Raw genomic sequence first — 10,131 nt, forward strand, 5'->3', positions numbered from 1 at the left:
ACATACCAAGTTGCGATCTAGTATGCTGCTTCTTTTCTCTGTTCATTTATATGTTATTATTACAAAAAACAATCGCAGTGTTGTCACCTCACTTGTTCCATTTCTAGTTTTTCTTTACAGTTATCCAGAAGAGGCATTGGGTTGTAGTTGTTGCAAACTTGTCCATGAAGCAATTCAATGTTTTTGACCCAATCAAGAATAGCAAACATGTGCAACTGCTACACAAGGCAACCAACAATATGGTAATTATATGCTCATGCTTTCTTCTCAACTATGTGCCCCCGCCCCCTGGAAGACTTGCGTTTCACTTTTTGTGTCATGTGATCATATTAAATCAGATCACCAATCTAAAGAGAGTGGCAAGGAGTGAACCATCTTTCAAACATGATCTTGACTCTTTTGAGGATTCCATTCCAGTCTATCCACAACAAGGAACTTAGTATGGAAACATTTTCTTCAATTTTCATATGTTAAAGTTTTGATTTATGTTGCACAAACAATTGTTCCATTATGCTTCTTTTCTTCTCTAGCTATATTGCGGGTTTTTTGTTATTCTATACTTGGAGAACTTTGACGGTGTGGTTATGGCATCATTTGACCAGGTGAGCTGCTATGTGAATGAAAATGCACCTCCATTCCGTTAGCTGGATTTTTTTGTTGGTGACATCATTTTGACCCTCTTTCGTTTTTTTTGTATTAATAATATATCCCAAAGCTTCGGATGAGGATTGCATCAGACATGTTGAGGCATCCTGAAAACAAGCTGGACCCTGCGGATCAGCTGAAGAAGATGATGCATCAAAAGGGGGGGCATTCTTGAGACGCAACATTAGCGAGGTGTTTTTGGCAGAGCTGGAGTTGTGTGCCCATAGTGACCAGTAGTTTCTATTTTTTTTAAGTCCTTAGTGCGTTTTTTTCAGCGAAACACCTTAGCTAAAATGTTTTTGTAGCAAGATTACCACTGCAACTCGATGTGTTTCATATACTATAAGGAGATGATGTTTTTGGAGTAAGACTGGCACTATAACTTTTGATGTGTTTCATATACTATAAGGAGATGATGTTTTCATGCATGCAAAGAGACTTCAGTCGTAACACCCGCGCCGTGTGAAATGTTTTCTCAGTTTTTATATGCTGTGTGTTTTCGTGCAAAGAGCATTGTTGGGTACACAATTGTCTTTTTTCATGTTTCATTTCTCCATGTTCCTTTTTTTTATCAGTGAATGCATCAGGCAGTATCATGACAGGAGATGTTTCATCCTTTATGTTTTGACACTTCATTTTTTCAACATGCTAGATATGATGAAAATTATCATCATCATCCACAGTTCTTTTGTTTTTGGAAACAAATGTCTACTTTTTTTACTATGGTAGCTTTTACTATGCGCGCGCACTAGAAGCGGAACAGAATCGAATGCAAAGCAAGCGCAACCAACATGAAAACTAATCATGAACTGAAGCAACTTTTCATGATTTTTTGCTTTCTTTTTCAAATACTGAAATTACTCTCCCGTAAAATTGTGATGGGCAGTGTCACACACCAATACATACAAGACACATAAGAAAGCTTCAGATTTTTTAGTAGCTAACATTTTCTGTTTGCATTACAATGCCTATACAACATTCTTGGCTAGAGATATCAAAGTAGTACTTTTCCCCTCCAATCGCAACAATGATTTTAGGACAACAATGCAGGGAATTTTCGAAGCTACGATGGAATGTCTTGTTTTTTTTGGAAATTTTTTCTACATCATAGCCTAAGCTCTGTTGTTGTAGCCACATCTTCATCTCTCAACATTGCAGCTTTTAGGTAGGAGCATTCCTGAACATCATGGCCATCTTTATTGCAATATCGACATTTTTTGTTAGACATCGCAGCTTTCAAGTACTTGCATTCTTGTATGGCATGACCATCTTCATCGCAATACTTGCAAAGCATCTTCTTCTTTGGTCCAGGCTTTGTCCTTGGTTTGGCTTCCTTCTTCTTTTCTTCTTTCTTCTCCTCTTGTCTAGCCTTCTTCTGGTGCGCATCCTCTTGTTGCTCAAGCAGAGTCTATCTCCTCCTTTCTTTTTTAATGGGTCGACCTTTTTTTGGAACACGTGTTGGGTTTTGAAGCATGGCATCATGTTGTGCAGCACGCGGATCAACGGTTTGTTCATTTTGCAGAGGCGGATTGGCCGCTCGGCCTTGTTGCTTTGTTGGATTGGCTCTTTGTCATTGCTAACTCGACACCCTTGAGTTTCTGCTTGTTGCTGCGGCATTTGCTGTTGAGGTACATCCCACTGCTCTAGTAGTTCCCCTCTTCTTGCTGCAGCTATAACATTCTCAAGATGATTAGCTGCATCATTTAGCAGGTTGTATGCAAAGTCATTGCTGCAAGCTTGTGAGGCCAACCAAGTAAGTTTCCTGCAAAGTGAGTTGTACTTGAGGGTATTGTTCGAGGGGAGTCCAAAATCCAGAAATTGTCTGCCTGTTGGTGTTGTTGCTTTTCAGGCCACCTCTCTAGCAAATAGCGTTGTTGTATAGTTTGCACATTTAGATGGGTCATCACCCTAATGATGTGTGCACATATAATCCCATTCATCTCAAAACAGCTGCAGCTGCACTCAAACTTCTAATATGACATCTCAACATTTACTTTGAATATTTTTGGGTCCTCATAGTAATTTGAGAAAAGCTCAAAGATAATGCTTCCATTGTGAAGCGCAGGGACCTGGTTGATTACATATCCAGTCGATGCAATCACTTCTGATTGAAACTTGCCAAAAACTGCCCGGGTGTAGAAGTTGACTACTTGACGCTCAATGTTGTATCTCGAGTAAAGAGGTGTTGTTGTTGCTTCACCAATGAAAGCCTGGTTGTCCTCACGGTCTAGCATCGTCTCTTGGAGCACCTCATACTACTGCAAAAATTTCCAAACCGACTCTTGAGGATTGATGAATGTCTTGAAGTAAGAGTTGAGGCCCTCTAACCTCCCCGTAGTGCTCGTGAATGGAAAGAAGCATTTCCAGAAGTATGCTGGAGCCCAGGTATGCCGGGTTTGCCACATGTTGCAAAGGTGTGTATTATCTTCTAATTCGAAGCAATGTATCATGTGCTGCCAATTCTCCTTAGACTCATCAACTGTTTCTGGATCGTTGATGCATGTGTAGAAAGCTTGCTCAAAAACTTCATCTCTGCTCAGTATTCTGCCCAACTTCTCTCTCGCTTTCCGCTGGACATGCCATTTGCAACACATATGCACTGTATTTGGTAATGCTTCAGAAATGGCTGATTCCATTGCCTTGTCTTGGTCTGTCATGATGTTTAATGGGTGTTCATTGTTCATCATGATCAAAAAGTTCTCGAAGACCCACTTGAAGGTTTCAATATTTTCATTCAGAAGCAGAGCACACCCCAGCAAAATTGTCTGCAAATGTTTGTTGACGACAACAATTGGAGCAAATGGCATATTGTACCTATTTGTGCAAAAGGTGGTGGCAAAGAAAATACAATCTCTGTACTTATGGTACAATGCCCTTGTCCTCCCATCAACCCAAAACAGTCATGTAACAGAGTTTGTTTCCTCATGAGCTGTTTTTGCATAGTAGAATTCAGGATTCTCATCTTGCCGCCTTCCAAAGTATGCAACCGTCATGTCCATGTCCCGGAGATTTATGGTTTGCCGCAGCTTTGAACGAGCATTTGTAACATCTCTCTTGATGTATGGCAGTATCCTCCGGTCTCCACCATGAACCCTCCCAAGCATTCCCATGCACGATGATGTGGAGAAGTTCACATCATGCATTGCCAATATGAGGTCCAAATCTTCTCGCGGAATGTTGCGGTGTGAGCGATAGAACCGTACACGCTCTGGTTGTGGCATCAGAGGGTGGGTATGCTCTGCAACGAAATATGAAACAACCCATTTATTGCCCCGCAGCCCAACTATTAAGTGTGCTTTGCAATCATGACAGACCAATCTATTTTTCTGACGCTTGTTTGTGACATCCATTTCAAACCATGATTCTTTGCTTGATGAGTGTTGTTCCGACGAGATTGCTTTCGAAGCACTGCTAGTATCGGTCTTATTCTCTGGCTTCCCGGCATCAACACACCGGAACACCCTCTTGATTAGTACCGCGGGCCCCTTTTGGCTGTTCTTTGAAGCAGATATGTATATGCCAAAGCCCATTTTGAATTCATAGTTGTTGTAGAACTGCTTAGCATCATCAACAGAGTCGAACTCCATCCCAACATAGGGTGCAAGTTGTTGAGATGAAATCTCATCATATTCTTCATCATCATACATTGCAGTTGCTGAAGTTGTTCCCAAGTTTGCTTCAAATTGATGTTCAGTGTAGCTCCCCTCACCTCTTGTACTACCGTGGGTAGCCTATCAACAGCGAAACAAAAGTTTTTAGCTGAACCGTAAGTTCAAGTGATGCTTCATGACACGAATACAATTGTTTTGGAATGCAAATTATAGTTTAACCAGTGCATGTAAATGTAGAAAGCAACAAAAGAGTTCAGCATGAGAATTCATTATGCAAGTGTGTTTCATATGACTCAATAAATATAAGTTCAGTTTCATAAGCAACATATTTCAACTTTAAACACAAGGCTGCTGCATATTTAACTTCATTGTTTTTCAACAGAATGTTTTTTATGCTACACTCTCTGAAACTGTGGTTCAAATCAACATAAGTACTCTGTTTTTTTCCAGTAAAAATTCATCAAGTATACATACACATGCTACGTCTTGAGCTAGCGTTGGTTTTCCCCGAAGAGGAGAGGGTGATGCAGCAAAGTGTAGCGTAAGTATTTCCCTCAGTTTTGAGAACCAAGGTATCAATCGAGTAGCAGGCTCCTCAAAAGTCCCACGCACCTACACAAACAAACTAAGAACTCGCAACCAACGCAATAAAGGGGTTGTCAATCCCTTCACGGTCACTTACGAAAGTGAGATCTGATAGAGATAGTATGATAAGATAAATATATTTTTGGTATTTTATAATATAGATGCAGAAAGTAAAGATGCAAATAAAAGTAGATTGAAAGCAAATATGATAAGAGATATACCCGGGGGTCATAGGTTTCACTAGAGGCTTCTCTCGAGAGTATAAGTATTACGGTGGGTGAACAAATTACTGTCAAGCAATTGATAGAAAAGCGAATAATTATGACGTTATCTAGGCATGATTATGTATATAGGCATCACGTCCATAACAAGTAGACCAACTCCTTCCTGCATCTACTACTATTACTCCACACATCGACCGACTCCTGCCTGCATCTAGAGTATTAAGTTCATAAGAACAGAGTAACGCCTTAAGCAAGATGATATGATGTAGAGGGATAAACACGTGCAATATGATATAAACCCCATCTTGTTATCCTCGATGGCAACAATACAATACGTGTCTTGCAACCCTTTCTGTCACTGGGTAAGATCACCGCAAGATTGAACCCAAAGCTAAACACTTCTCCCATGGCAAGAAAGATCAATCTGGTAGGGCAAACCAAACTGATAATTCGAAGAGACTTGTAAAGATAACTCAATCGTACATAAAAGAATTCAGAGAAGATTCCAATATTATTCATAGATAAACTTGATCATAAACCCACAATTCATCGGATCTCGACAAACACACCGCAAAAAGAGATTACATCGAATAGATCTCCACAAGAGAGGGGGAGAACATTGTATTGAGATCCAAAAAGAGAGAAGAAGCCATTTAGCTAATAACTATGGACCCGTAGGTCTGTGGTAAACTACTCACAACTCATCGGAGAGGCTATGGTGTTGATGTAGAAGCCCTCCGTGGTCGATTCCCCCTCCGGCAGAGTGCCGGCGAAGGCTCCAAGATGGGATCTCACGGATACAGAAGGTTACGGCGGTGGAAATTGTGTTTCATGGTGCTCCTGGATGTTTTTGGGGTCCATGGACATATATAGGAGGAAGAAGTACATCGGTGGACGCCCGAGGGGCCCACGAGACAGGGGGTGCGCCCTACAGGGGGGCCTCCTATCTCGTGGGGGCCTCAGAGCTTTCTTGACTTGCACTCCAGGCTCTCCGGATGAGGTTTGTTCCAAAAATAACACTCCCGAAGGTTTCATTCTGTTTGGACTCCGTTTGATATTCCTTTTCTTCGAAATACTGAAATAGGCAAAAAAACAGCAATATGGGCTGGGCCTCCGGTTAGTAGGTTAGTCCCAAAAATTATATAAATGTGTAGAATAAAGCCCATAAACATCCAAAAAGGAGTAATATAATAGCATGGAACAATCAAAAATTATAGATACGTTGGAGACGTATCAACACACACACCCCTGGATCACGGTGTTTTATCAAAGCTCAATGTTGAATGTTCAGAATCACCCGATGCTCATTTTTGCAAACACTAAATCTTTGCTACAACTAAATTGTTAGGGTTTCAAAGAGATCTCACCTAATTTGCTGCAGAAGTAGATGTCATGGCAGCTGGGAAGACCACCGACGTGTTACGGTAGATGCTCACCGGGGGTGGTTGCTCCCTGTGTTGTACACCAGTCGCCGAAGTTGGATCCATCCACCGGGTTGAGACAGAGTCACCAGAGCTTCGATTGTAGGCGGAGGTGAACATGTCCCTAGCGATGTGCGCCATTGGATTGAAGCAGAGAGGCGACCTTTGAGTTGGGGGTAGTTGGAGGAAGGGGGAGGTGGTGGCCGGTTCGCTACCGGCCGCAGAATGACGGCGGATGATAGGCAGACCTTGCCACGGTCGACGCCGCCGCCGCGCGATTCGCGGGGATCAGGTGGGTGTCTGTCTGCGGGGGTATGATGCGTTGCAACATACACTGTGTCGCAACGATCGTTCGCCTCGAAGCGCATCGCACGTGGTTAAGTGGTCGCGGGATCTGACGGCTGAGCGCTGGTTGATCCAAAGGCTGTCGAGGCGGTTTACTTTCCCAACAAATCAGCCGGCTGATTTGTAGCACGCGCCATTTGTTTTTGAGAACACAAGAAAGCATGTCGCTCCTCCTCCTCCTCCAAGAAAGAAAGCTAGGGTTTCTGCCTCTCGTCGGCGCCGCGGCAGGTCCGCCTCGTCTCCGGTGGCCCTAGGGCCATGGGGGCGCGGTGGATCTTGCCAAGGGCCGGCGGGAGGGCTCCGTTTTCAGTCTTTTTTCCTGTCTTGTTAGGGTTTGTGTCCTGCTCAAGAAGGCGAGACGGCGGCGGCTCCCTGAAGATGGAATAGAGGTCTCCCTGCCTAGCCCCCGTTCCGGCGGTGCATCTAGTATCGTTGGTGGGCGTGTGGAGGTTGAATCCTTCCAACCTACGTTATTCTTCATTGGCGGCGGTTGTTGTTTTGGTGCGCTGGTCCTATGGGGCCTTAGCACGACGACTTCCCGACTGTCTACTACAAATTGTGCCCGACTCCGGCGATGGAGGAGTGATGACGGCGGCGCGCCTTCGGCTCGCTTCAGCGCTTGTAGTCGTCGCTAGGTGGTCTACGGATCTGGATATAGTTTTTATTTCTAGTGTGCGTTGTATAGCCATGATTGAAGATGAATAGATTGGAAGTTTTTTTAAAAAAAAGAGAACTTGGTCATCTAGCGATACTCACTCGGAAAAAAAAAGAGTACCGGTGGCTACCGAGTGAGTATCGCGTTGTTGGGCTGCGGCCCAGCTGGCGTCCGCTTGAGCGCCAATTTTGGAATCGGGCGCTGAACCGTTTCGGCGCGGAAAAAGAAGACTCCATCCTAAAAAAAAAGAGGACTCCGAAACGTTCTCCGCAGGTCCCCTGGCGAACAACAGGGTCGCGCTGGAGGCAGGCCCTGGGCGATCGATCACCAGGTAAACGGGTCCAAACGATTTTCCACCCCGTGAGGAATAACAACTGCACAAAATTAAATATAGTTTTTGAACTCAATAGAAAACTAATTACTTCTACAGTACAGTACTGTCACAAGGACACAACACAATGTCAGACTCAAACTCCGAAGGAAGATCCTATCGGAATTGTAGTTGGTAAAGGAAAATAGCCTGCGGGATCTTATATAATATTCAGACTTGTATCCGGATCTTATATAACTAGAAATGGATACTTGAGATATGTGATGGATATGTGGCCTCGGGATTGCTTTCTCGCGGGGAGTCGAGGAAGGATCTCTGGGCGTTGATGTCACAACATGTTTGGTAAATATTAAACTGCTATTCTTTACTCTTCTACATGCTGCAAGATGCTCAGAGTTGCGTGAAGATGCTAGTCTTTGATAGGCTAGGCCTTCCTCCTCTATTCTGGCATTCTGCAGTTCAGTCCACAGATACAAACCTTCCATTTGATACCAATGCATACTTAGTATAGATCTGATGCTTGCGAGTACTTTGGATGAGTACTCACGGTTGCTTTGCTCCCCCTTTTCCCCCTTCTTTCTTCTTTCTGGTTGTTGCAACCAGATGGTGGATCCGAGGAGCCAGATGCCACCCCAGTCGACTACTACTACCACCCCGAGGGTGCCTTCTACTACGTGGAGCCCGCCAACGACCAGGATTAGTTAGGAGGTCCCAGGCAGGAGGCCTTGCCTCTTTGATCATTGATGTTTGTGCTAGCCTTCTTAAGGCAAAACTTGTTTAACTTATGTTTGTACTCAGATACTGTTGCTTCCGCTGACTCGCTTGTCTATCGAGCTTATGTATTCGAGCCCTCGAGGCCCCTGGCTTGCAATATGAAGCGTGTATGTCTTTCTTTTGTGTTTAGAGTTGTGTTGTGATATCTTCCCATGAGTCCCTGATCTTGATCATACACGTTTGTGTGTATGATTAGTGTACGATTGAATCGGGGGCGTCACAAGTTGGTATCAGAGCCGACTGCCTGTAGGATCCCCCTTTCCAACTCCTTGGCCTAAGTTGAGTCTAGTCTTTGAAAAAAAACTATTTTACTAACATGGTTGTGTGGCTTACGGGCCCACATCGCCATTGGGTGGCATTAGGATCTTTTACTCCTCGACCTTTACTCTGGGAATCTAATCACTCTTCTATTCGGGTTAAATGGTTTTGTTAACTTTAACTCTAGGTTCTCGTAAATACTTTCTCCCGGAGAGCCCTCACTCCAGATGATTGCTTGGTGCACTAGAAGATTCTGAAGATACTCTCCGAAGTTTTACCGAGACCCTTCTGCCCTTCGCCGTTGCGATCCCTACCATCGATAAATTCTTATGGGTAACTACCTACATTGTCGTTCATACCTTCATCCCCAGGTGCTCTTGTTATTACAAGATGTCCTAAAATACTCTCCGATGTTTCGAGAAACCTTTATGCTTATTGTCCTGTAGTTCCTTTCCGCATGAATACCCCTACGGATAATTACTCGCGCATGTCGAGTATCCATTCGTCCACAGTTGTTCATGTGTTTCACAACATTCTTTGGAATGCTATTCGATCGTTCGAAAATCCTCAGTAGCCTATTACTCTTGTTCCTCCTTACCTTCTTACATTATGGTTACTTCCATTTTTCTAGCAATATTCATTAAAATCCTTTGCGATTGACATCCTTACCCTATTATTTCAACATGCACTACAAAAAAATACACTTCCGTGATGATACGTGTTTGTCACAGTAGGTCGCGTTTTCTGTCATGCATGTACATCCATGACGATTTTATGACAGAATCAAGATAGTCATACATGTGCTGTCGTAGAAGTGTTCCATGACATTACCAAAATTATCATCACAGAAGTGTCCACTTCCATGACGATAAATTGCGTGTCACAGAAGTGCTTTCGTCAAGGGTGACCGACACGTGGCATCCACCATAACGGAACGCCGTTAAGCTATCGGGTCGGGTTTTGGATCCGATAACCTGTTAACAACCCCGACCAATGGGGATTTTCCACGTGTAAAATCATCATTGGCTGGAGGAAACACGTGTTGGCTCATCGCTGGGACAGATGTCATCCACTCATTGGACAGAAGGCGCCTATGATACGTCGACACGTGGCACGGCCCAACAGAGACCCATTCCTGTGAAAAGGTCGGTCCGTTTGACTTGGTCAAAAGGTGGCGGGCCGGCCCATGGAAAGCCTGTTAATGGCATGTTCGCATATAGCCCATTTACAGCCCGCTAACCCAAGGCCCGTTACGCCCTATCCAAATTAGGCCTAGTAGCGT

General features: G+C 43.8%; 1 pseudogene; it reads right to left on the bottom strand.

The window, feature by feature from the left end:
* Positions 1-1,881: 1,881 nt before the first annotated feature.
* LOC123039273 (protein FAR1-RELATED SEQUENCE 5-like) lies at positions 1,882-4,292 on the bottom strand (annotated as a pseudogene).
* Positions 4,293-10,131: the final 5,839 nt, after the last annotated feature.

This window comes from Triticum aestivum, chromosome 2B (genome assembly GCF_018294505.1).
Source record: "Triticum aestivum cultivar Chinese Spring chromosome 2B, IWGSC CS RefSeq v2.1, whole genome shotgun sequence".
Lineage (NCBI taxonomy): Eukaryota > Viridiplantae > Streptophyta > Magnoliopsida > Poales > Poaceae > Triticum > Triticum aestivum.